The sequence below is a fragment of the Zeugodacus cucurbitae genome, chromosome 5 (genome assembly GCF_028554725.1).
Source record: "Zeugodacus cucurbitae isolate PBARC_wt_2022May chromosome 5, idZeuCucr1.2, whole genome shotgun sequence".
In the NCBI taxonomy this organism is placed as follows: domain Eukaryota; kingdom Metazoa; phylum Arthropoda; class Insecta; order Diptera; family Tephritidae; genus Zeugodacus; species Zeugodacus cucurbitae.
The window spans coordinates 11,990,499-12,017,459 of record NC_071670.1 but is presented as its reverse complement, the minus strand read 5'-3'; the positions used below and the strand labels follow the sequence as shown (position 1 = coordinate 12,017,459).

The 26,961-nt window shown below is 32.4% G+C and overlaps 1 protein-coding gene across 2 annotated transcripts in view; it reads right to left on the bottom strand.

The window, feature by feature from the left end:
* Positions 1-26,961, bottom strand: part of LOC105219249 (uncharacterized) — a 705,022-nt gene that overhangs the window by 58,605 nt on the left and 619,456 nt on the right. For both annotated transcript variants that reach the window (XM_054231964.1, XM_054231965.1), the window contains one exon: positions 13,547-13,744. The gene's annotated coding sequence lies outside the window, so the exon portion shown is untranslated. The remainder of the gene's footprint in view (positions 1-13,546; positions 13,745-26,961) is intronic.

Here is a 26,961-nt window from a genome sequence, read left to right as displayed (position 1 = left end):
CATAAATAAAGACATACATATTCTGTAGATTGCAGAATACATTTAGGCGTAAACGCAGACAAATTCTTAATAAAATGACAATGTTGTATATAAACCGACTGGCAAATTGGCTTTAAGGCATGTTAGGACGCTAATGAATTGCGCGATGAGGTATTGTCAAGAAAGCCCACACAAAGCTGCGATGGCTAAAGTGAAAGTAGATCAAGCAGAAGTCGAAATATACGATAATAATAAATGGCGTGAGTATGTTACTAGGCTTCGTAAAGCGGGCGCAGATCGACATTAAGTTTGTTACAGGCTTGAGCGTAAAAGCACCTAAAATTATGCTAAAAATATACAAGAGTGTAGATGTAGTATTTAAATAGGAGGATTTAGAAATATATATAGCAGCCCTCGTATGTGTATTTAAAGCCTGTATAAGCCACAAACGCTTTAAAATTCAAAGTCATGGGCTTAGTGATATACTTTTAGGACTTTTTATGGAATTTACGCCCTAAAGTAAGTTTAATCGCATTTCTACAACCCGTACAATGTCCCAGCAAATAATGATTAAATTATGTTTTTCACTGTCTACCACTATACGCGGCTAATGTTTAGGGTAAAACAAGACTAAAGAATTCCCCAAAGTGGCATTGCTATAATAACAGTGTATGAGCAACATGATGCTGCGCACTTTAGCGCAAACATGTTGACGCGGCTTGGCTGATATAGGCAGATAATAAAACCAACAAAACGAAGCTTAAAGGCATGTAATAATAATACGGAAATAGTAAAGGAAAACATTGGCCACAGGCAGCGTCACAGTTGGCACTTTCCGGCATCTGTGTATGTAGTCATATTATAGGGCGCTACAGAGCGTGGATGTCTCTTTATAGCAATACAAAAATTCAATTCAATATTAGCCACAACAGTGAGAAAAAAAAGCAAGAAAAAAAATATTAAAAAAATGTTGGAAAAAATTTGTAAATACCGACAACAATGTTACCACCGCGAAATTTTCACTTGTCTTTTTTGAATACAATTTTTTTTTTCATTAATTCTCTGACACAATAAAATTTTCTTTTTGGCAACGTTGGACATATTTGGGTGACTCCCTTTTAAATAGGTTGACGAAAAAAAATTCTGTCTTTGTCGCGAAACTGTTTACGCTGCTCGTAACCGAAACGAAAATGAGTTACAAAAAGCATAAAAACACATTTCCAATGCAAAACTCTACTCGTTGTACAAATTTGTTTGTATGTAAAGTTTTTCAGCGCCGGCTATACCACCTGAATAAATTTTTATACTTTGCCCCTAGATGTAGGCAACAATTTAGTGTGTATACAATTCGAAGCCGCATTTTGTTCGTACCCACTACCAAGTGTATTAAAGGCAGCGTGTTGTTGTTTTTGTTGTTATTTGCAGGATTCACTTACGCCAGTCAGCTGTTTACATCATTTCGTTTAGGTATTTTTATGGATTTTTGAGCATTTTTTGGGCATTCAAATATAAGCCCGTCTTTGTGTCTTGCTATCTGCTCTGGATGCCTTGTTGGTTGTCGTACGAAGCTACTCCGGCACAGATATGCCTTTTCCATTTGATATGCGAAATGCTATTGTGATTATTGTTATTATACCATTGGAATGTCAAGGAGAGTAAGTCCAAATTAAATTTGAGTCAAATAAGTTAATCTTATTCAAAATTTGTTTGTGGAATATAATAAAAAAAATTTAAGCACGTGTGAGTAGCCAAAAAGTATGCTAATAATTTTTTTTTTAATTTTAAAGATGCTGAATTTCCCAATATAAGAAATGAGTTCCAATATCCAGTATCAAATATCCAAATAGCCAAATATCCAAATATCCAAAAATCCAAAAATTCAAAAATTCAAATATCCAAATATCAAATATTAGTTACATTTTACTCCAGATTTTTTTAACTAATAAATAAAAAATTTAACATAGAAATCTTCTTAAAGCTTCTTTAGCATTTCTCAAATTTAACACTTCAACGTGCACACGTATAAAAATAAAATACGCAAATGTATTTATTTGCAACTCATTAGAATTCACGGCCTTATCGATACCCAGCCGCATTTGTTTACTTTCCTCGAGGATATTTATGCTATCCAACCGGCCCTGAGTCGCAAATTGAGCTCATGCATAAATACGAGTATCTATTTCACAGTGGCACCGCGCTGCTCATTAGTGTGCTGTGACAATTGTTCGCGCGACCTGTGCTCACTGAACTTCATTTGAATATTTCTATTTGTTCCGGCGCAAATATCCGGGCGCAATTGTCAAGGATACAATGCAAATCAGGCGTAAAGAAGACATTGACTTAAACGACCTAATGTATGCGGCTATGTAACTAAATATAGATTGATACGTGATAAAATTGTTGAAAGAATAGTAGCGAAAAGGAGAAAAAAACGTGATTTACAGTCAGTGTGTTTAAAGCATATGAAAAAATATTATGACTCTAGCAAATAAAACATATTTTTTGTATCAATCTTTCAAAGATGACAGTTTGTGCATATTAATATTACTATTTTGCATACTTTTAGGCGTTGAACACATATATTTTCCAGATTTTAGCTACTCCTCTCTTCACAGAACCGAAAGAATTGCACTAAGATGATTTTATGTTAGGGTTTAGTAAAGCACACTTTCAGGGGTCAACAGATATAGTTAATTTAGAAAGGATATTTAATAATAAAGAAAGGTATTCAAAGACACTCAGCATAAGAATTACAAATTAAATTGATTTAAGCTACACCCAACATAGAGTAACTAATCTCTGTTTATGTTTTTAAAATTGATTATTTATTATATAGCATACTTTCGTGCATTTCGACAAACTTTTTCATACCAAAATCTAAATTTGCTTACTCCTATCCTCATCTTTAAACTTTACTCGCATCAATTATTTTGCCTCCACCACTAAGAGGTAGTACCCTAAGTACGACATCTGTCCGACGAAATTAACTATGGTCGACCGACTAGCAAAGCCGCCTAAAAGTATACAACACCAATTCGTAATAAAACTTTAAATGAAGTGCAAATCAATGTGGCCACCCACACAACAAGCTGTAGCTTAATTTTGGCATAGCCAGTGTATGGAAAACAACTTTCAAACATTTGGCAAAGACGAAGTTTTTTTAGAATGTTAACAGCCATGGCTGCATAGCATAGTAGTTTGGTCTTACTTTAATTTTGGTTCCTTACAATATCTATGCTGGCTTAATTAAAATTACATAGCAGACTAAAATGAGTGTCGCCGTCCAGCCGGAAACTCTACTGATAATGTCCAATGTCCTGTCTACTGGCCCATACCGAAATATAAAGTTAACACTAGTATATACAGCAGGTCCATACAGCTATGGCTATATACATATATATGGCTCTCACACTTCATTACGTCCGGCTTTGTATTTGGGCTTTCGTTTTAAAATAGTTAACGGAAAGTTCTAACTTTGCTAAACTTTGCCATTTTGTTGCCACCCTTTTTGTGGAGTAAAACTTTGTACTCTTTTCTCTTTGTGCTCATTTTTTGTTTTCAGGGTTTCACTCAATTTCGGTTGGACAACAACACCTAGTTGATACACCGTGTAGATAATTAAGCGCCTCTGATGCAGTTGCTCCAGTAGTTGGTGCGATTTAAGCCACTTTCGCATGCCTTTGTATATATTTGCACTCGTAAAAGGATTTACTTTATAAAGCGTCTACTTAAACATCACACAGAAAACGTTTAAAACCATAGTACATTCATAATTATTTATTTTATGTGTTATGTAAATATTGATTGAGAATGTCAGCAAAAAGTGCCTACATACAGACGCTTATAAAAGGTACATTTTGAAAAAAGAAGACAGCAACGGTCAACAAATACTGCTCAGCAATAATTTTTATAGAAATATTTGCCTAAAATATTTACACTTTGGCATACTTTTAGGAGTACAACCATTTTTTTTAATTTAATTCACTAAGGCATATGATTTAAGAGCAAACAATAACAAAAATAATGACGTGTTTCTCGAAAAGAATGAAATATAGATCAGTGGTTTGATGTGAGAGCTCTGTAACAGTGGCAGTGAAATTTAATCATGTTAATTCAAAATCATTTATAAACGTTTCGCCTTAAATAAGTTTTTACACACTCTCCCATAAATATGTATGTATTTTCCCGTCTCTTGCGAATAAATAAAAAAAAGTATAATGGGGAAAATTCGAACATGAAATTATATTTTATTTGTAATTAGCTAAAACTTGATTGCGACCTCTAGTCTTTGGTCTCCATTGTCTTTCTCTCTGATTATTAAGCGAGCTTGTATATTTCTAATATTTTGTTCTTCAAGCCGGTGCACACGCTCCATATTCGACTCTCAACGAACGCGATTGCGATGCGAAGAGAAGAAAAGGAATGACTTGCAAGACGATTTTTCATTTCAGATTTAGATTCTCCATCAAGGAGTATTTTTGATACCCTCACCTGGTAACTATTTCCAGAAAGTTGAGATGCTAGCAATAAATTTAGCCTATGTTACTCGGGCTGAATGTAGCTTTCCAATGGTGAAAGAATTTTTGAAATCAATTTTCAAGTTTATTCAATACAAACATACATACAAAACTTTCCTTTTTATAATAGTAGTATAGATTAAATACAAAAAATCAAGCATTCGTTTAGGCGCAACTCTTATTTTTAAATTGTATAAAGCAATAAATTGAAATTGAAAGTCCATACAGTTAAAGTTACCTTGGCTCACAAAAACTAAAAAAATTTAAAATTTTTTAGTACAACAAATAACATAAAACATATTTTTTATATCAATAGCATAACTCTGGGCGCTTAATATAAAATATTGCTATAAAATTATATAATTTATGAGAATTATTAGAACAACAGTTTACTACACTTATATTTTGCTCCCAAAAGTAGAACTCAAAAAATTAAGGAACTACTTCTTGCTTGTTGTCTTTACTTCACGTTATACTGTAATTAGAGTCGATGTTCAATAAAATACCCATATGAAGTAGAAAATCCATAAAAAACCGAACAATAAACTATATACATACACAAAAAGAAGTATACAAGTTTGCTTGGCTTAAAGTATTTTTCATTTGAATTAACAGCAAAAAAGTTCAGATACAATATTCATGCTTATTTTCGAGCTAAATATATGCATTAATTTCCGCTCTAAATAATTTACTCGGCAGCTTTTATATTTACATTTCGTATTGTCATGCTTTTTTAACGTGAAAACCCTAACTTACATATTTTTCTATTTTTTACATCATTTCATTTTCTTGTCTTAGGCAGTAGTAGACTATATTTCTTTTGTAATGTTCTTAGCTTTGCTACTTCTTACAACAAATTTGCATGCCAATGCTATTTTAACTACCTGTTTGTAAGTTGCATGACATTGCGCATTTCCGTTGTCTAAAAATCTTACTAAGACTACTAGACGTGGTTTGCTGTAAGGACAGTATATTTTGAACAGTATTTTTTAGTAATTTTGTATTTGTCACTGCTTGCAAAGCCAGTGGACAAATAGTACTTTTTGTTTGTAACAACTTTTAACGAAATTAAATCTATTTGCATGTTTGATAAGCACCTGAAAATATGCAATGCTTATTTACGTTGAAGTTTCAAACAAATAAATGCGAAAATAATTTTTTTATCATGTGGAAAGTAGAAATAATGAATTTTTGGTTGCTTATGCTACGTACGTACTTCATCGCCTAAATGTATGCAACATTTTTTTTCAAATAATTTAAATTGCGTAATGTCCATAAGTGATTATAGAACTGTATAAAAATATGAAATGCCAAATTTGCTATTAGCTAATTGACTATATCAACTAAATATCAACTGCTATATTTGAAATAGTTAGCCTCAATTTAGTTCGATTGGAAGAGAATATGTGAGGTTCGTACTGACTTCGAATAAAAGCGAATTTTAGCCGAAAAATATGCTTTAATTTGACTATTTGCTTAAGTATTGGTTTGGAAAATACATTATTGTAATTAAAAAGTTACAATAAAACGAAATATGTGTCAAGTTTATTGAGTCATAATTGTAGGAATTAAATATTTGTGATTTTGAAAATGTTTAAAGCCTATAAGTATGCTTACAAATAGATGCAATCAATGTTATAATCATTTGCAATCAAAATGTAAACTAAGAATTTATGTGAAAATTTCAAATTGAAGCATTTTATAATTTTTACATTAGTAAAATGTTTAACCTCTTGTGTGCCTAAATGTATGCTACATGTAATTAATTTATGAAGGCATTTTGGAACCAAAACTGGGTTTCAATTATAAATTTAGGTGTTTGTATTTTTAAATAATGAAATTTTTCGACAATTTTTTCATTAAACACACCGCCTCATTGTGCAAAATTTAATTAAAATTTTAACTTTTTCTAACACAACTGTATCTGGTGTCCTTGTTCACATTGAATTGCTCGTATTTTGCTTTTATTTTTAAACTCTCATCTCAAGTATTGCAATCAAGTTCTTCTAAGAATTTTCATTGCCTTCAAGAGTATTTCATGTTTTTATTTTGCTGCAAATGGCATACATTCGCTGTCTTTCGCTTGTCAAATACACTAGCGTGTGCAATTATTCATGCACTAAGATTGACACACAGTCATATGTGGCAAATGGAATTGAATGTACAATAATATGTACATCTGTATGTCTCACATATACTTTATTTATTGTTGTTAAGGTGGTCAGTAATAATTCTTTCTGCTACACTAAAATAATAATAAATTTTGCTTACGTGTCTACATGTTTGGAAAGTGTGATACCTATATTAACCCTAGCCTTAAACATAATTGTAATTGTAATTGAAATTCGAATTGGAATTAAAATTATTATGTACCAGTAAATGGAAATCGTAATGTAATTGTAATTCTAAAAGTAATCTTAAAAGTAATTGCAATCTTTGAAATGGTTATTGTAGCCGTAATTATAATGTAATGGTAATCGTATATTATAATGTTATTGTAATTGTATTAATAATCTTATTATAAATGTAAATTGCAATGTAATCAAAATTGTAATGAAATGTTAGTGTAATTGTAATTTGTAATGCTATTGTAATTGATATTATAATGTAATGGTAAATGTGAAATGTAATGTTTTAATTACATGTTTAATTGCTATTAATTGCAATGAAATTGTAAATGTAATTTGTAATGTAATTGTAATTGTAGTTATTATTATGCTATTTTAAACTCTAAACATTAAGGATGCCCTTACAAAAATCATAAAATAAGGATTTATTTTCTTCTCTACTGAGCAGTCCTTACTCCCAACAAAAACAGCCTGGTATGTGTCTGCCTTACATGCATGTAGATTAATGCATTTTTAATGAACTTGAGCTCATTTTGTGATTTTTCATTACGGATTTCACTCATTCACTGCAGTAACACTACAATACACATACACCTATAAGCAACCTAACTGTCAGAGAGACAGCTGCGAGCTACGGTCTGGATTACCAACATATAATATAAATGCTTGATGGCAGAGTTGCACTGCTTCTTATACCGTTTCTTACGAAATTTTTTTTTTATTTTGTAGTTCTCCTTCATCTTCATAGCAGGTCGAAAAGGCATTTTAAATGAGTTAGGCGCATAAGTGAACGCTCTCTAGCTGACGCTCTGGGTAATTTTCTTGAAGAAAAACAAAAATGCGCATGTGTGTGTATATATACAACTGTTTGGTATTACCGTTAAGCTGCACTTTTACATTCCGCGGATTCCGTGTTGGTATTTAAGACGCGAAGTGTACTATAAGCATTAAAACGAATGAGTGAAGCAAATTGTAAGCGTATTGCAGATGAGTAACCTTAATCACTACACACATATACATAAGAAGTGATACAATTCCATGTGTGTGCTGGCGGAGGATTATGTTTCAGTGCGCCTTAGGTTATGCTACAGCTGCTGGGTATGGCAATATAAATATATATGTTATCTCGGCTAACTCAGTGCAGCAATTTATATGAAAGCGACAGTATATGTGGTGTGTATTGCTGTGTTGAAAAATGATAAATTGCTGACATTGTGGTTGTAGAACGCAATATGCAATTTTCGTTGCATACGTTTCAAAACCACATACAGATATAATTATGTATTATATATATCCAATTCTCTAACTAACTCCCAACGCATATGAAATGTTATAGAATTCCAGTGAAAATAAGAAAAAAACTGAAAATAGCGAAGTTCTCATGTAATTGATGAGCGAAATATGGTTGCTTAAGCAGAATATATGCTTTTTATGACGCTCACTTTAATGCCGGTTGAAAGAAATAAGAATTATTATCGAACTCAGAAGAGTAAATGTCATAATTAATGAAGATTTAGTTGCGTCTGTGGAATTATAGTGTGCCAAAATAACTTAAAAATTAAGTGAAATGACGAACCGTTGAGTCAAAATTACAGGGGATGAGATTTAATATGCTGAAGGAACGTAAAATGTAGAATAAATATGAAGCGAAGGAACATTTTAATGAGTAAAAGCTGAATACATCAGGTTGACATTGCATTGACTCATGCTAAAGATTGCAATGAAATAGCTGCCAAGAAAAGAGTATACGATTGGTGAGATCATTAAGACCTTCGTAAGACTTCGGAAGTAGAGTTGTATTATATATGCTGCGGTCCGGTATAGTATCGATAACATGAATATAATTCTGGACGAATGAGTCAGGTGGTGATCGTGGATGATAAGATATGTCTCCTGTAATCAAAAATACAGCCAACAGTTTCACGGCTCGTCTCATATAATACTATTGGCAGTCATAAGTTCGAGAGCTTAGACGATCGCGTTTATTTTGGAACCAACGTTCTGTGTACTGAATGAGAAACTCAGAAGTAGAGTTCTATTTGGTTGATCAAGAATAAGGAATGTTTTGAGATAAGGCGGAGAAAGTAAATTGGATACCTTGAACCAACTTCTAGGGAAGAAGATAGTAATAAGACAAGTAAGTATAGGTAATTTCAAAGGTTCTGTACCTTGTTATCAGCCGGAAAATTTGGAAGCCACAACAACAAAAATTGAACTATTTTCAAAATTTCTTCGAGAATCACTGTGAATAATTGCCAATAGCTCGACGATAATATGCATATTTAGGCCAATTTTAGCTGAGAGAATTAGATACCTACATCAAAATATTGAACTTAAGAGGGAGTTTACTTACGCCTCCCGTAACTCTGCCAATATTTAAACTTATAAAAGAACGTTCTCTTCATCGGACAGATGAGGATTCGCTTCTTTCGTCGAATTATCAGTTAGAAGGAAATATAGAAGTAGTTAAAAATACCTTTTCAGCAAGGCAACTTTTCCTCTCTTGAAATATATGGTTGTGAAAATATACTAATTGGTATGAAACCAGACTAGATGACATAGAATGAAAATAAAGTGAGGAAAAATGTAGGGACGAGAATGTTAAATCGGTAAGCTTGTCAAGACCATGGATTCTATGCAGAAAGAACTGATACAGATCCGGAGCAATAGGTTTCTTCAGAACAACGATACCTGAATCTATTTGGAAACAAAAAACAACAAATATAAGTTAGCCAACCAGCTTATGACCATCATATACCAAATAGCAGCTGATGTTCGAATCATATATCTGTATTCCAAGCTATTTGTTCAAATAAATGCTCAAGTTTTCACATTTAAAGAGTTCATAGAATCGCAGATATATCTATACAGAGAAGTGTCAGCCAAGTCACAAGTGTACAACAATTAGCGGGCCAACCGAGTATTCAAATAAATGGATAAAGAGAGTTTAATAGCATTTAATTATCATTTCCACAACAATCTGGTAGAAATTTCGCCAAATTTACAGAGTGCAAGGGTTAAGCAAAGGCGCTTCATGCGAGTATGTGGACTACAGGGTAGTGCATTGCCAAAAAGGAAAGCGGAGTGCGCGCTGCCACTCTTATAACGCTTATAATGGTATATTGGCGTGGTTGGTGGTAGTTCAATGTGTTGGCTGGCAGCATGTACGGTTTCTGCCAAAGATAAATTTTTATTTTTTGGCCTTTTTTGTCTCTTTTTGGTGGTGATTCCTTTGTTTTTGGCGAACTAGTTGAAAAGAAAATAGGTGTTTGGCCTGAATACTTGTAACGATATTGTGTAGACATGTCTATGTGTATGTGTTTGTGTGCTGCTCTTTGCCGTCCAAGCATGCCTTTGCTGCCACTTGGCATATCCGCGGATGCAAAGGATCTTCCATTTTTTCTGCAATTTCTGCTGCTAAACAAAAAGCATAAGAAATTGCTGCTGGTTTCCAATAAAAATTTGCTGGTCGGCAAGTGTGCGCCTTTGTGCTGCCTACAATAACATTAGAAAGCACACACACATGCCTTCATATACAGCTATACTTGAATCTAGCAGCCCTTTTTGGCTTGCAACACTTTGTAAATTGTTGCCTTTTTCTCGCGCATATTGTTCTTCGCCACTCTCACAGTAATACCATATGCGTGCTGAGTTTGATTGCACCAAAGTAACTGCAGTGAGGGTTTTTAGAAATTGCAAAAGCAAATATATAACTCCCTTGGGTTGCATTAGGCAGTTAGAAGCACACATATCGCAGACATGTGGGCATGACTGGTCATACGTGCTGCTCATATTTCGCTATTTCCTCTACGTTCTTTCTCAGCTGCCAAAGTTGCTAAAATGCGAGTTTCCTTTGTCTGCGGTTTGACCTGTTTTCGGTTGTAGTATTTTTGCTTTTCTTTTTTGGTAAATCGATGTATTTTTTTCATTTTTTTATTGTACTTTTTCCCTTTTTCGTAAAGTAGGAAGGAATTATCTGTGGCGTTATATTTTATAGTTCGTTAATAAACGCGAAATTAAGACTGGATGGTTGGAGGAGATTTTATTCAATATTCTCAATGCTCTAACTTATACTTTTTCAACCTTACATAGACTTGACCCAAATACATAAGTCCTATATCCCATAGGTTATATCTACCTATTTTATATTATCAAGAACTGGGTATGTTAGAAAGTTATTCTGTCAACTGTCATTAGTCAAATGAGGAACTAACCTCGTAGTTATTATTGAATGGAAGATTCATATCGAAGGAGATTAAAACCTAGATGAAACAGAATATCAGAAAGAATTTTTTGTCAGAACTGAAATAACCATAAAATTAACGAGGGATTAAATTATGTTAGGGGAAATTAACTGAGTAATTTTCCGACATATTTACCGATTTTTGTTTGGACACCGTAGTACATAATACTGCCTTACATAAACAAGTAAAAAAATCTTCTCGAAATATCAGGAAAGATGAATGTCAACGCCTAAGGAGCTTTAAGTATTTTATTATTGAAATAATCATGAATGTATAAAATTTACCCATAACTCCTAAAGGTATGCTACACTGTAGCGCCTATTTGTCATGTCGTACCGCAACTATACGTCTGTTATGTGCGCAATAAATTCATTTTTGGTACATTTTTGACATTAACATTATGAACGATTCAAAATAAAAAAAGCGATTGTCAGAAATGGAAGCGTAAAAAAAGTGAGCAAAAGGAATATTCCCCTGGCTAAAGCGCCAAAAAATATGCAGTCAAACTTTATTGCGAGCATTAATGTGTTTGGAAAGGGCTTTTCGGCTATAGTATGTAGGTTTTGCCGTTGATGGGAAAAACAGTTTAATGTTTTAAAGACTATTTTAAAGTGTAGTTAAAAGTGATTTCAGAGTTTAAAAAATTTATGGAAAATATAATAAATAATAGAATGAACTAGAATCGAGAAATTTTTGAAATTTGAAATTTCGAAAACCGTTAAAACTTCCAAAAATAAAACAAGAAAAAACGTTTACTTCGGTTGTACCGAAGCTAATATACCCTTCACAGGTGCATTTCTTTTAGTAACTATGTGCTTAAGCAAATCTAAAGACGTAAGAAAAAGTAAGTAAAAAAAAAGGAAAAAATTTTACTAATTATTTTTAGGCGGGTTGTTTGCCAGAAACATTAAGGTTATATAGTTAACCGATCTGAACAATTTCTTCGGAGATTATATTATTACGTTAAGCAGTAATCCATGTCAAATTTCGTGCAGATACCACGTCAAATGCGAAAATTTTCCATACAAGCCATTGATTTCGATCGTTCGGTTTGTATGGCAGCTATATGCTATAGTGTACCCATCTGAACAATTTTTTCGGAGATTAAATTATTTCTATGAGCAATAACTCACACCAAATTTCGTGAAGATATGTAGTAAAATGCGGAAGTTTTCCATGCAAGCCCTTGATTCCGATCGTTCAGTTTGTATGACAGCAATATGATATAGTGGTCCGATATCGGCAGTTCCGACAAATGAGCAGCTTCTTGAAGAGAAAATAACATCTGCGAAATTTCAAAACGATATCTTAAAAACTGAAGGACTAGTTCGTATATATACAGACAGACGGACAGACAGACGGACATGGCTAAATCGACTCAGTTCAGCATACTGATCATTTATATATATACTTTATAGGGCCTCCGACGCTTCCTTCTGGGTGTTACAAACGTCGTGACAAACTTAATATACCCTGTTCAGGGTATAAAAATTAAGAGTTTATGGATGGGGGATATTATTGAAAATATTATTAGAGCTAAAATAGATAAATTTTAAAATAAAAAAATACAAAATTGTATATGCTTTTGAAAAACAATTAAATTTAAAATCCATGTTTTGAAAATCCAAACTAAAAAAATACCGAAAAAAGAAAAAAAATAATTCCAAAAAATATAAGGCACTAAAACACAGATTGCTGCCAGAAAAATTATTAACGGTAAAAATTAACATATGTGAAAATTTTACGTCATCGAATATTTTATGCCCGCTTTGTTGGCAATAATTCTGCCAGAGCAGCACAGCTGAGCTACACATACAATAGGTAATGCTGCCATGCAATGCATGGCCAATATTAGTTTATTGCTAACTATACTAAACGAAATCTGGAATAACACACAAGCTTGCAACCATTTGGCAAGACTAGTGGCAGCTGCAGCTGCACCTAAAAATATGCTTTGTCTTAGATTGCTCGGCATAATTTGTTGGCGCAGTCATTCATTTACTGCTTTTCTGCGAAATTTTTAGATTCTTTTTTCACTTATTTTGGTGAAAAAATGCATATGTTGGCTCGCTTACTTTGTATGAAGAAATGTTTATATATTTGGGTGTATTTTTCTGCCCTATAACCTTTTCGTTGGATATGAATTTCTTATGCAGCTGCTTAGTTATTACAGCTAGCTCATAAACACATACATATATACAATATACACACTCATATTTATCCATATGCACACTTCACCACGCAAATTTGGACCAACCAAGCGTTGCTTGCATTTTTATTACCTTTGGCAACACTTTGAGTGTATTAAAATTGCAGCGTAAGAAATATCGCAAATCGAAAAAATTGCATATGAAATCAACGGAGCAAGATTGGAAGATTGAAAAATATCGGACTTCTATAATGTTGCAAGCAATGTTTTTTTATTTTTGGATATCATAGTAATTTTCTTGGTACTCACCTGGAACTGTTGCTGCTACTGCTCGCTTTGCTGCTGGTTATAGTTGTTTTATCTGCATTTTTTTTCCTTTATACTGATTTCAGCTATTTGTAGTAGTAGTGTTGGTCTGTTCAAAGTTTGATATGAATTCGTTGCGCTGATTTTTACACAGCTGTTGGATTTCTTTTTCGCTTTCAAATTACAATTTCTCGCTGCAATCTGTAATGAATTCATAGAATAGTAAAAATGAAAATTAATGCAAGGTAAAACGCTTAGAATGTTGTGATTAAATTGTGCTTTGTTTAGTTTTGATTTGCCGCGGAGAACTTAATTATATTACGATGAGTAATAGAGTTGCTTCGAAAGTAAAGTTTTATGTAAGTGCTAAAGAAAAATATTGAATAAATATTATTTCGGATTAAAAAATGCTAAATAAAAGCATACTTTTGAGCGTCAAAATGATTAAATGGCATGTTTAAGCTACTTCAAATCTTCATAAGATACATTTATAGTATACTACAGTTGAACTTCCCTAATCCGAATCATCATAATCCACGACAAACATCGAGATTGAGAGACTCCCGGGTTACGGAAGGTAATTTGTATGAAATTTTACGTCTATTGCCAATTCAAGAGTTCGCGTTATGGAGAACTACGAGTTATAGATGTTCGAGTTTTGGAAGTTCAACTGTATGTAGACCCTCAACACACTGATTGCCACATTTAAACCCAGTATTGTGAAACAAAGTATGTGTATTACAAATGCAACCTTTCTTAAAACCTTTTTTAACAGCACCTTAAAGTATGCAGTAATTGCCCACGTTTAAAGCTATAAAATAATATATGAAATGCCTGAACTGCAGCTTGATGATATAAATATGTAGTTAAGCGAGAATTGTCAGCTGTCAAGTGTTTACGAAGTTGTAATACCCGTTTATGAGCCTAAAAGTATACAAATGCGCCTACAAAATACAATGGCTCTAATATTAAAATATACTTATGTAATGCGCTGTGGCTCAACGGTGAAAATATTACAGCGGAGTTATGTATAAAGAAGGTATACATGTAAGATATAGGATATATAGAATCGAGTAAAGAAAAGAGAAAAAGTAAGTGTGAACACAGCGGTAAACTTATGGTTCTATATACATAGGTATGTGTCTGTATGGCGATGTGTTTGGGATTTTAAGAATGTTACAGCAATATACATAGACATGTACAGTTTTCCACACACAGCATTACTGTCAAAGTGCCACTTTGCGTCTTGTACGAGCTGACATAATCCTTAATAATCCATGTAGACACATGTACATACACTCCGCCACTTGAATTGGTACATATTTCTTTATTTTATTTGTGAGTGTACTTAAATCGTGTGATATATATATAGTGCTTAAGAACATACATAGGTTTCATACCTATAAGGAGTCCACTTTAGCCAAAAGTTGCGCATATTATACTAAAATTATTACGGTATCTCACGCAATAACCGATATATTTAGCAAACAAATATTCAGAATAAAGAAAATTAGTAGATTATTTAATAAACTTGATGCTCAAAATGGAAAAAAGAGAATGAAAACAAACTTGACTTCAAGTGATCTTTCTAAGGTTCAATAAACGTGAACTCATATGTCGCTTCAAAAAATAAAAAGAAACCCCTGACACATAAACAAGTATCTGGCCTTAATCTTCTTCTTCTAGGCGTAGACACCGCTTATGCGGTTATAGCTGAGTCCACAACAGCGCGCCACGCATATCTCTTTTTGGTAGTTTGGCGGCTGTAATACCAAGTGAAGACAGGTCCTTCTCCACCTGGTCCTTCCATCGGAGTGGAGGTCTCTCCCTCTTCCTCGGCTTTCACCAGCGGTTACTGCATCGAACACTTTCAGAGCTGAAGCATTTTCGTCCATTCGAACAACATGACCTAGCCAGCGTAGCCGCTGTTTTTTTATTCGCTGAACTATGTCAATGTCGTCGAACAACACATATAGCTCATCATTCTATCTTCTGCGGTATTCGCCGTTATATTTCTTCCTACTTCCCCTTCCTACTGCAAATTGTAATGCCGCGTTGCCGCAAACCACTGTGTATTGCAACTAAGCAGCTATTTTTAAGGTCACTTCCTGCTGTGTGCGAATTATTTTTCTTATTTTTTTGGATTTTTATAAATTTTTCAGCGCAAAATATTTTATTTTTTATTTTTTTGATTTTTCTTTACAATAACAAAAAACATCACTTGGTTGTTGTTGCAATGTACAACTATGCTTATGCACACTTTAACAAAACTTATTATTGCGGCGCAGCTGAAAAAATACTCACACACTCATACATTTTTAAGCTGATTGCGTGAGTGGGTAACCAAAACGAAAAAATGAAAGGTTACTCATACCACGCGGCGAACCGCCATTGCCAGGCAATAAAAAAAGCTGTCGTAGCGTCACTGAGTGCCTGCATTGCATAGATATGGGGGTGTTTTTAGGTTTTTATTTTGAGCTAATTTTATATTGTGTTGTTGTTGTTATTCATCACTGGCTTTCAATATATATATATATATATGTGAGTGTTTTTCTGAGCATCCAGGCAAACGTTGTTTGTTTATGTCTTTTTTATGGGTCAACAATGCAGCAGCCGTAAGAAATCAGCAATCAGTAGAGTGGAATACGGTGGAAAAATCGAAAAATATATCTAAATATTTATTTAAAAAAAAAATAAGAAGAATTCGAAGCTGTCCGTGTGTGATTCAATGCTACCCGTTGCATTTTGTCGTATTGATTTGACACTCGGCATAACGGCAGGCTGAATAAAAGCACACCTAATGTTGTGCGACAACTCAATTGGACTCCAAAAAGGGTAATTCCTTTACTATATTTTATATGTTATTGAACGACAAAAATTGTTTTTTTTTTTCGCGTAACAAATTTATTGGTTATTCATGTTTTTACTGCCCAAAAAATCTGCGTAAATGTCATACAATTTGCTGTAACTTTTTTCCATATGCTTACACTTAGGTGATCATAAAAATGTGTAAATGCAAAAAGATAATAAAATCGTATGAAAATATTATATAAAATAAAGTGATGTGATAATAATCGTTACAGCTTCGCGCGTCAATAGCTCCATTTGCATTTCTTGTGTAGAGTTGTTTGATGCTTGTGTTTTATGGCGGATTTTGGCTTTTTATAAAATAATTTAAATATAATTTTAAAATTTGAATATGTGTCTAACAAATTTTAATTGTGATTTACTAAAATTTTATTGCATTATATTGAATGTTGATATGTTGAGAATATAACGATTGTTTACTAACTTTTAAGTGTTTTATTAAAATGAAATTTTTTGTAGGAAAATAATAATTAATGTGAAACATAAAATTAAATCAAATAATTGTTCAGTCGTTTACTGTCAAAGTGTAAACTGGTAATGAATATTTAAAAAATTAAACTTTTTGTTAAAATCAAGCACAAATTAATAAAACATATAAGTCTTATTTAAAATTTAATAGAATCCAATTAGACAAAATATATTAAAAATAAATATTTGAAAAAACTTTATTTGATAACTAAATGGTATCAAATTATTTGTTTTTTTCTCAAAAATCTGAAATTTTAGTGATTGATGACCAAAAATAATATCAAACAATTTTAGATATCATATTTTAAATTACTGCAAAAGTATTAAACATTTTATGAAATTTTTTCAATAAATGAATGATACTTAAAATTTTATACTTGAGGAAAAAATATTTTTTTTAAAGGAAAAGTAGAATCTCTTTGAATAAAAACAAATTTCTTTAGCGAAATATTAAATTCTTTTCTATAAAGAAACATATTTTCAATCTTTATAATTTGAGTTTTTAAATAAATAAAAAATTAAATTTAAAATAAATTTAATATTAATTCCAAATTAATTTTCAATTTTAAAATTTAAGTAAGTAATTTAAACCCATTAAATGTAAGTTCAAAACTCTTGACTACCGTATACGAGGCATTCTCTGGAAAAAAAGCCATTTGAAAAAAAAGTTCTTTATTTTCTTTGGCAATGATATATCTTATAGTATATGAAAAACCTAAAATAAAGCATATGCTGTTAGGTCTGTATAACGCGGGGTTGCCATACTGTAAGGGGCCAAAGATTTTTGTAAAAAAAATTTCTAGCCGCCATAACTTTAAAACAAATGAACAGATTTTAAAACACCAGGTGACTTTTTTGTACAGAATTTCTCGAACTATAAAACTGTATATCGGAAAAATTTTTTGAATTAAAATTTCATAGCAAAAAATTAAATTTTTTTTTTTTAATTTTTAACCCTTTCGAAGGGGGCATCGATTTTTTTTCGAAAATATCTTAAAATGTTCCTTATTTCATCACCTTTTTACCCCCCAAAGGGAATTTTGGGACAGAAATATTTGTATGAGCTACAAATAAAATACCAACACAGAACATGATGAAAAATTATTGATTTATGCACTATTATTATCTGCAATTAGCGTAACCCAGGATTAACGACGTGGACGTAGCATACATTTAATCCCTTTTTGTTTTTTTTTATTTTTTATTTGTCATTAAAATTATTACGTACTTGAATCTAATCTACGTAATAATTTTAAATAAAAAACAAAAACCAAAAAAAAAAAACAAAAAAAAAAAATAGTTTTTTAAATAGTTAATTCTTTTAATTTGAAATTACCAAAAAAAAAGAATAAAACAAACTTATAAAAAAATTGAGAAAAATAAAATTTTATTTTCTACTAATATTTAAATTGTGGAGAAAAAAATAAAGCTTTAATATTAATAATAAAATAGTAAAAAAAAATAAAAAAAATTTATATTTAAAAAAAAATGCTGCTATTTTCAATTTTTAGTTATCCATTTTTTTTATTAAATAATTCAGTTTTTATTTTTTTTAATCAATCCAAATTTGTTTTGTCTATAGTTAGCTATATAATAATCCCCTCTCTTTTCATCTTTTTACTCATCCCTAAAAGATTTTATAGATATGCGATTTAATTATTTTAAACAACACCCTTCAACATTTTTATCGCTCCACTTAATTGAGCTCCTTTGCAGAATAAATGTCAATGAAACCAACAACAATAGTAATGTGTTGAAATGTTTATCAACATGTGTCTAATGAACTACTACATTGACATTTGTAGTCAGAGAGACAACAAGCCAATTGAAAAAAAAAATAAATAACTGTAAATTGAGTACCGTCTGAATTATTTAATGCAATTAATTGCTCATTTTAATTGCTCATTTAATTGCATTAAATAATAATTAATAAACTAAACTATAAAATGCGAAGGTGAATTGTATATAATGAGATAGTCCATTCTGATATGAAATCAGTGAACTTGATTGCAGCTGCCGTTATTTATGCTTTACTTAACACGTTCACAATGCAACACATTGTTTTTGTAATTATTCGCGATTTTTCTATTGTAAATAAATCATTTTTATTAATTTAATTGTAGAATGACAAGTGCAGCAAAATAATTGGGTATTTGGTAATAAAGCGCTTTCTGTACAAATAACTAATGACAGATATTAAAAAATTAAATTCAAAAGAAAAAAATCGTTGACACTTGATTGTAATTTTTAACGCGAGCTTAAAAAAATAAATATGAATGATGGTTGCTAATAAAATGGCTATCAAAGCAATACAATTTATGACACATATATGCATATTATATATCCAAGAGAGTGGATTTGCCCAATAAAACAATAATGTTAATAGTAAAGCGGTTATAATAAAAACCATAAAAAATGCAACACTGTGTGTGCTGAAAATGCACATTCTATTTATTTGTCACAGCTGAAGGCTAAAATGACAATAAAGGCAGGGGAAAATAAATAAAAGAGATTTTTTAATTAAAAAAAAGTAAATACAAATTGAAACAATATTACAATAAGTACATATCGCTCATTTACTTGAATAGTGTCACAACTCAAAAAAGTCGATTTTTCAGGAGCGCGATTTAAAGTTTTCAATTATCTCTTATATAGAAAATATAGAAAAATGCCATCAGTTAATTGACAAATCTAGTGGCGTGTAATATAGTAAATACAATGTTGAGCATAAATGGACCAAATAGAGTATACTAATGCTTTTTCTTAGGCATAAACGTGACCCACTTGAATTATTTCGTTATTTGTGAAAAATATAAATCAATTTCGACGTCATAAGTCAAATGTGTCGATTTTGCTGAAAAAAGCGATATGAAAAATGTAATTAATTTTTCACTAATAACGTTGTAATACAAAATGTGTCGTTCTTTCTGAAAAGAAAATCAAATTCACCTTTTCATAATATGTGTTGGAACACAAAATATGTCGTTATTTCGTAAAAAAAGTATAACTAATTCTGGCACAACTGATAAGTGTCGTTATTGCGGTTAAAAAATAATGCAACATAACAAGTTTAAGAACGGCACATTCCTATATCACGGTTTATTTTCCGACACATCGGAATGAAATTTTTATACATGAACGATGAAATTGCGCACATTTCTGCATACTCAACTCAAAAATCGTGTTTTTTGAGTTATGACACTATTCAAATAAATGAGCGATATGTATATAATAAAAAACCGCAACCAATAATTGCATTTCAGAAAAAGATTAATATTTTTCAACTCACACTGATTTTCGTTCGAATCAGTTCAGTATCGCCTTTAGCTTTACGAGCCGCGTAAATATTATCATGTATGTATAATTATTTTAATTAAATCATTACTTTGACTAAAGAAACTTTTTTTAATATATTTCAAAGTATTTTAATAAAGATAGTAAAATATTATATTTTAAACGTGTTTTTACTTCCGTCTGATAACTTCAGTGATAGAGAATTAATCTCGCATGTTTTCTTTAAATAATGTAAAAAAATATAAAAAATTCGAAATAAAAAACATAAAAATAATTTCTATAAAAATGCTTTCAAATTATATTATTTTAACTAGGAAAAAATAAAAAAAAAATAGCTCCATAAAAAAGTTCCTTTAAAATTATTTTAAAGCAATTTAAAAAATAAAAAATATGAAAAAATTAAAAAAAAAATTATATTAAAAAGGTCACTGGATTTCATAAAATTTTTTGCTCGAATATATGAAGCAGTGGGTAAAGAGCAGAAGGATTTCTTTCTAGTAAAGGGTTTTTCAATAAGCGGCCTAGAAAAGTTTTTTTATACAGTTTGGGATATCAATGAAATTCTTCATTCCTATCAAAGTACATTCCTTGCCATTATGTATGAAACTCGATTTATTTTGCATGGCCACTGACTACGAATTTTGGTAGTAAATTTTAACAATTTCGACTCGTTGTTGGATCGTATGTATATCTTTCACTGATTAAATGGCAAACCTTACTGTAGAGAAATATCAAAAGAGCGGTAAAAATATGGCGTCGCTCGAGGTCCCTATTGGTCAACTATGTGGCGTCCCTTTTGAAAAACCCTTGAGATAGTACTGATCTTTTTGAAGAGTTTAGCGATGTTTCTAGGTCTAGGATTTTGCACAGAAATTTAGCTCAATTTCCGGCTAATCATCCGAAAGTAACTAATATCTCATCTTTTGAAAGACAATATATTATTCCAGAGAAGGATAAAATATGTTCATCAATTTGGACATGAAACAGGATATGTATGACAATCATTTGTCGAATAAAAATGCGTCAGCGGTCTTATAAGCGAATAATAATAGAAACGACGAATAGAACGTAAATTTGGTAACAAAAATACCTTACCTTACCTTACCTTATTTGCGAATTATTAAAAAAACTGTAATCACAGAAGAACAAAACCCATACTGAAACTTCAGACTTTAGAGAAGCCATACAATAAATTGCCCCATATTGCAAATGTACTTATGGTCTCATTACCTGAAAAGGCGTATGTTTGCTCAGACTTCAATTGAGTTTATATAATACAGTTACGATAATCAAAGGTATAAATCTGATGACGGTTTCGGTCAAAGCACCCCTCAAAATATACTTCTTTTATGGTATTTTTGGTGCATTATTTGTTCGCCCTTCATATGGCAAAAGAAAAATTAAAATTACCAAAATGCTAATTTCCTCAACACCATTTATACTTATAATAATGCAAATTCACCGTCCATTTCATTGATTACTTTATGACCTCGTCTACGTTAAACCGAAAATTAGTTTAACAATGGTTTGCCATTCCTTCCGCAGCACCATCAAAACTATGCCATGTCGCCAACTCTTTAAATGAGGACTTGAAACGGCGGCGACCAATACATTTTGCTGAAATCCCATTTAATGCAGTTGATTCCTTCGAAAAAGTCTATGGACGCCTTCTCGTGTGTTATTTGTTACTTTTTTCTATGCATTGTCCCTCCAGCGCCTCTCCCGCCGCTTGTCGGCACTTGTATTTAATGAGGCCTCACTACTTCACGCTACCAATTGCCACGCCTCTCTAATTCAATTCAATTCAATTCGCTTCGTTGCTTTTCAATTTTCGCCTTTTGTTTACTTTCACTACACAGTTTTTTTTTATTTCTCGTTTTCATTCACATTTCCTTGTTGCTTAGACATCACTTTGTATAAATTCTCTCTCCTTCTCCGGCGCACAAATCTATCAAAGTGGTGAATATGTATGTAAGTAGTTTGCCGGCAAAGCCTTGTGGCTGCGCGCAAGTTTGCTTGCCGAGCAGCAAAAACTACAACAGAAACAACTGCAACAATTTAACGCCTACTGACAACAACAACAAAAGCAGCAATGCTGCTGTCTTTAGTCCTCTACACCAGTGTTTCTATAGTGGTTACTTAATTGTTTTTTTTTTATACAGTTATGCATGATTGTTTATTGCTATTTGTTGTTATTGTTGTAATGTGTTTGCTTGTTGGACTGGAAGTGGCAACACCCAAAACCGCACAAATCCACGCAAAGGAATTTGGCGCTTTTTACACACGCCACAAAATCTCGCTCAAGACAATGACGCATAACAAATAGCTGAAGGGGGCTCTGCTGCAGCAGTAGTGGGCGGGGGGAGGTACGAAAGTGAAAACAACTTTCACAGATTTGTATCTTAATTGTTGTTGTTTGTTCCCATTGTATATAGCTGAGCTGACAAGTAATTGACACATTTTGTACGATTTCCATGTGGAGGCTCGTGGGGATTTTCGGCTTTTTGCTGCGCAGATGTGCCGTGGGCGGAACTGGCTTTAAGTAGCCAAAGATGGCTGATGTTGCAATGTGTTAATTGAATTTGAAGTCTGTGTGGATTCTAATGCTAGATTATACTTATGGAACTAGTAAATTTCTTGGACTATCTTCAGACCTAAATCTGATCACTCGGATCTCAATTTTGTTCCAAAATTTTGAAACTATAAATTAATTAAAAAAGAAGCCCCATACTCACATTGAACCTTATCTAGTTTCTAGATCATCTTCCATTGATAACTGAATCCATATTTTGGATCGCCACATATATTAAAAATCTTAAGTTCATGAATGCTTGGTGCCATTTAACATTTCAGCCATTTGGCAACAAAAGACATCCTGTTACAGAGCGAACTCTACGAATCTCTGGTTTTTCATTCGCCCAATTTTCTTATCTTTAGAAGTTCTCGTGGTTACCTCAGACATAAACCGGGTCACAGACAATTTCAAAAGTTTCAGACAGTCTGCTTAGTTGAAGCTATCCCTATTTCGACCCACTGCATCGAAATCATACAGTCATGATAGCGTTTTTAGACAGGAGCTAATTGATCAATTAACCGGTCTCTGCTCGATTAAAACGCTTGATAAGATCGATTTACCATACAAAATAAAATCTACATTTATTTTTAATTGAATTTTAACTGACTTGAAAATCAAATGCAACTCTGACACTACTTTGTCTGCGCTTGGCTGAATTTTTTGATAAAAAAAGCTGTCGCTGCTAAAATATTAATCAGCTGATGCAACTTACCAACTTCTTATGAAAAGCTAAAACAAAAATGTATAACAGCTGATCGGTTATCGAGTAGCCGGCAGTATAAAAGACAAAAAAGGGTTTCTCAATAAAAATTTTAACTGATCAATTAATTTGTCTGTCTAAGAAGATTTGATTTGATCTGTCTGTTGAAGATTTGATGACGTTAAGAGAATGATGTTGCCACCTGATTTAAATATAAATTTTATATTTTCAAAGATATATAAAGTTTGAGTAAGAAATGGGTTATACTTTTCATTTAAGGATATGTTTTTAATTTTTCAAATTCTCTTTTTTAAATTTTTATCTCAGAAAAAAATTAATCAATAATTCTGTCAGCAACGACTGCCTAAATGAATGTGCTGTTAACTGATAAATTTTACACGAAAATGTAAAAGATGTCAACACACAACCATATAAGTGATTGTAAACAATCCCAGCACAATTTACATATTAATAAAATTACATGTGATAGTTAATTAAAAGCGGTTATATCGGTTATTAAAAAAGTCAAAACGGAAGTTAAAAGTTTCGGCTACAATTTACGGGCGCACACGAAATAAAGGCGTAATAAAGTACAGTAGTAGCATATATCTACCGTTAATGCGCAAAATATGCGACCGATATTGATTTATGCGCATTGCGGTAGCTTAATGCACGCAAAGCTGTGTGAGCACCAGCGCATGAATTTTTGCATTTCCTGCGGGGTCATCGATCAATGACGTTGAACAACGGCACGGCACTTGCCATAAATTGTGCGTGGTTGTTATTAACGGTACATTTTGTATTGAAATGAGTTTATTAAAGCAAACATGCTTGTCAACAGGCACACGCAGAGTTATATGTGTAGGTTCCCATATTAGAGTGCGAATATGGAAGACGAAAATTAAAAAAAATTTAAATATTGTTTATTTTATATTAAGAAGTCATGGCTATGATTAATTTTATTTTATTTTATGGAAAGAATTAATTTCAAATTTCACACACGTTAGATGCATCCACACCACCTCAAATCGGGAATGAAAATTGGTTTTTGAAATCATTTACCTATTTTTTATGAATTAAGGGTTCACAATTCCCAGAAATCGGAATTACTATTTTTCTGGTGCCACCCTAATGTGCATATAAAAATATATAATACAAATTTATATACATATAAGCATTCAAACAAACACCCCTTTGTACAGGAATGTCAGGCCGGTGCGCTGTGGACATTGAGGTCATTGTGAATAATCGAAAATTGCATGGGGTACGAAATGCGTTGCATACTTTATGGCGTGCTGACGCGTGAGTGTTGTTTAATTTATTTTAAAATAATAACACGTACATATGCTGCGTATGTGTGATGCAATTGCAGTGGCATTCAAACCATGCTTCACTATGTGGTATGTTGCAAGTATTGCATTTATTTAACGATTCGGCCTCCCCAACGCACATTGGCAATCGCAGCGTGGCGCTTTTTAAGTACAAATTAACAGCACATAAATGTGCAGATGTCTGTGTGTGTATGTACAAAAATATCTCCAGCGCTTGTATTTATTATTGTTGTTGATCTTTTCAATATTGATTGTTTGATTGATTGGTTTGGATTGTCGTCCTGTTTGCTGTTATTTGTATGTGCTGGATGTGAAAATTAACAACAGTTTGTTCATAAATTATTGGGCACTTAACGGTACATGCCAACGCTTTGTGTACATAATGAGGTATTGCATGAGTGCATGAAATTCTTCAACGAATATAAGCGTGTTAAAAATTGATTATATTTATCTCTGGAGTTATGCGAAAATTTCCGGAATGAAGAGTAGTTGAAACCCAAGTATTTTTTATGATTTTTTTAGATATGTGCTGCTTACAGGAAATTGGATTCAACAAGCAGTTTGATTTGTTTTTTTGTTTTTACTTTAGTTGATATTTTAGAATATAGAATATTATGGATCCAGTGGAAGATAACAGATAATACTCCATGAGGATACTACTTTTAAGACCATTGCTTTGTTGAGTTGTCCTCCTTCCAAGGAATTCCAGTCTCGATCTTTGGCACCAATTGGTAATATCAAGTGAAGTCAGGTCGTCTTCTACCTGGTCTTTCCAACGGAGTGGAGGTCTTCCTCTTCCTCGGCTTCCACCAGCGGGTACTGCGTCGAACACTTTCCGAGCTGGAACACTTTCGTCCATTTGAACAATATGACCTAGTCAGCGTAGCCGCTGTCTTTTTATTCGCTGAACTAAGTCAATGGCGTCGTATAACTCGTACACCTCATCGTTCCATCGTCTGCGGTATTCGCCGTTGCCAATGTTCCAAAGCCCATAAATTTTCCGCAAAATTTTTCTCCCCACAACTCCTAGTGCTGTCTCATCGGCTGTTGACATCCTCCACGCTTCTGCAACATAAAGCAGGACGGTGATGATAAGGGACTTGTAGAATTTGGGTTTTGTTTGTCAAAAGACAGTACACACAATTGCCTACTGAAGCCATAGTAGCACCTGTAGGTAAGAGTGATTCTGCGTTGGATTTCAAAAACAAAAATATATACTCTTTATCTGTTTTTTTATATTGACTTTCTATTTCACAAACCAATTCGTAAATCAACAGCCCGCAACACTGTGCTTATCAAGCATTACACTTGACATTCTCGCCGCGCAAAATATTTTCGTTGCATGTGTACTAATGTCAAATATTTGTATTTTATATGCAGAAATAATAAAATAAAATAATATTAGCATACTTTTTGGATGACACGAATAATGTATATATGTGATTATGCATGTAAAAGCAATTACACGCACTTACAGAGATAAACCAAGTCAACGCCACATTTTTGTTTCGCCATGGCTGTGTATTTATGTATGTATGTATATACAACTATTCAATGCTCAGCTGTGGCACTTATTTCACATGCAAATAGTTGGCATTACATTTACAACAATAATAACAACTATGAGTTCATAGTTAAGTATACTTAGTTGGGTCATTTATATATACAAATTTACGTATATATGTATGTATGAAAGTGTATAAAATATACATATATGCGTTATTTAAGTTTATATATATTTATATATTTTTGTGTGCGTGCTCTTTGCTACTTAAGTGCGTTCGTAGAAGTGCGCATTTATTGTTTGAGGCTCCAAAAAATTACTGTTCAGTCGCACAAGTGGCCTGCATTTAAGTGTACAAGTGCACTAGACACACACATGCATGTGCAAATATTTTGTAGTTTTTTAGTTTTTAGTGCTACTAAGCACGCACGCACAACTAAACATTTACAATAGTACATACTAATTTCGTGTGCGTGTGTGCCATAATCGCACATTTATTTTGCATTTTTGCCAACTCAGCGAGAGCAGCTGCATGTGTGTTCATTCTGCTGGCACCAGCAGTTTGCCAATTTGCTTAAACACATACATACATATGTATATATGAATATTATATAATTTAGATATTGCCTTAGTATTATGTGCTGTCCACCTTATATTTTATTATAATAGAAAATTGTT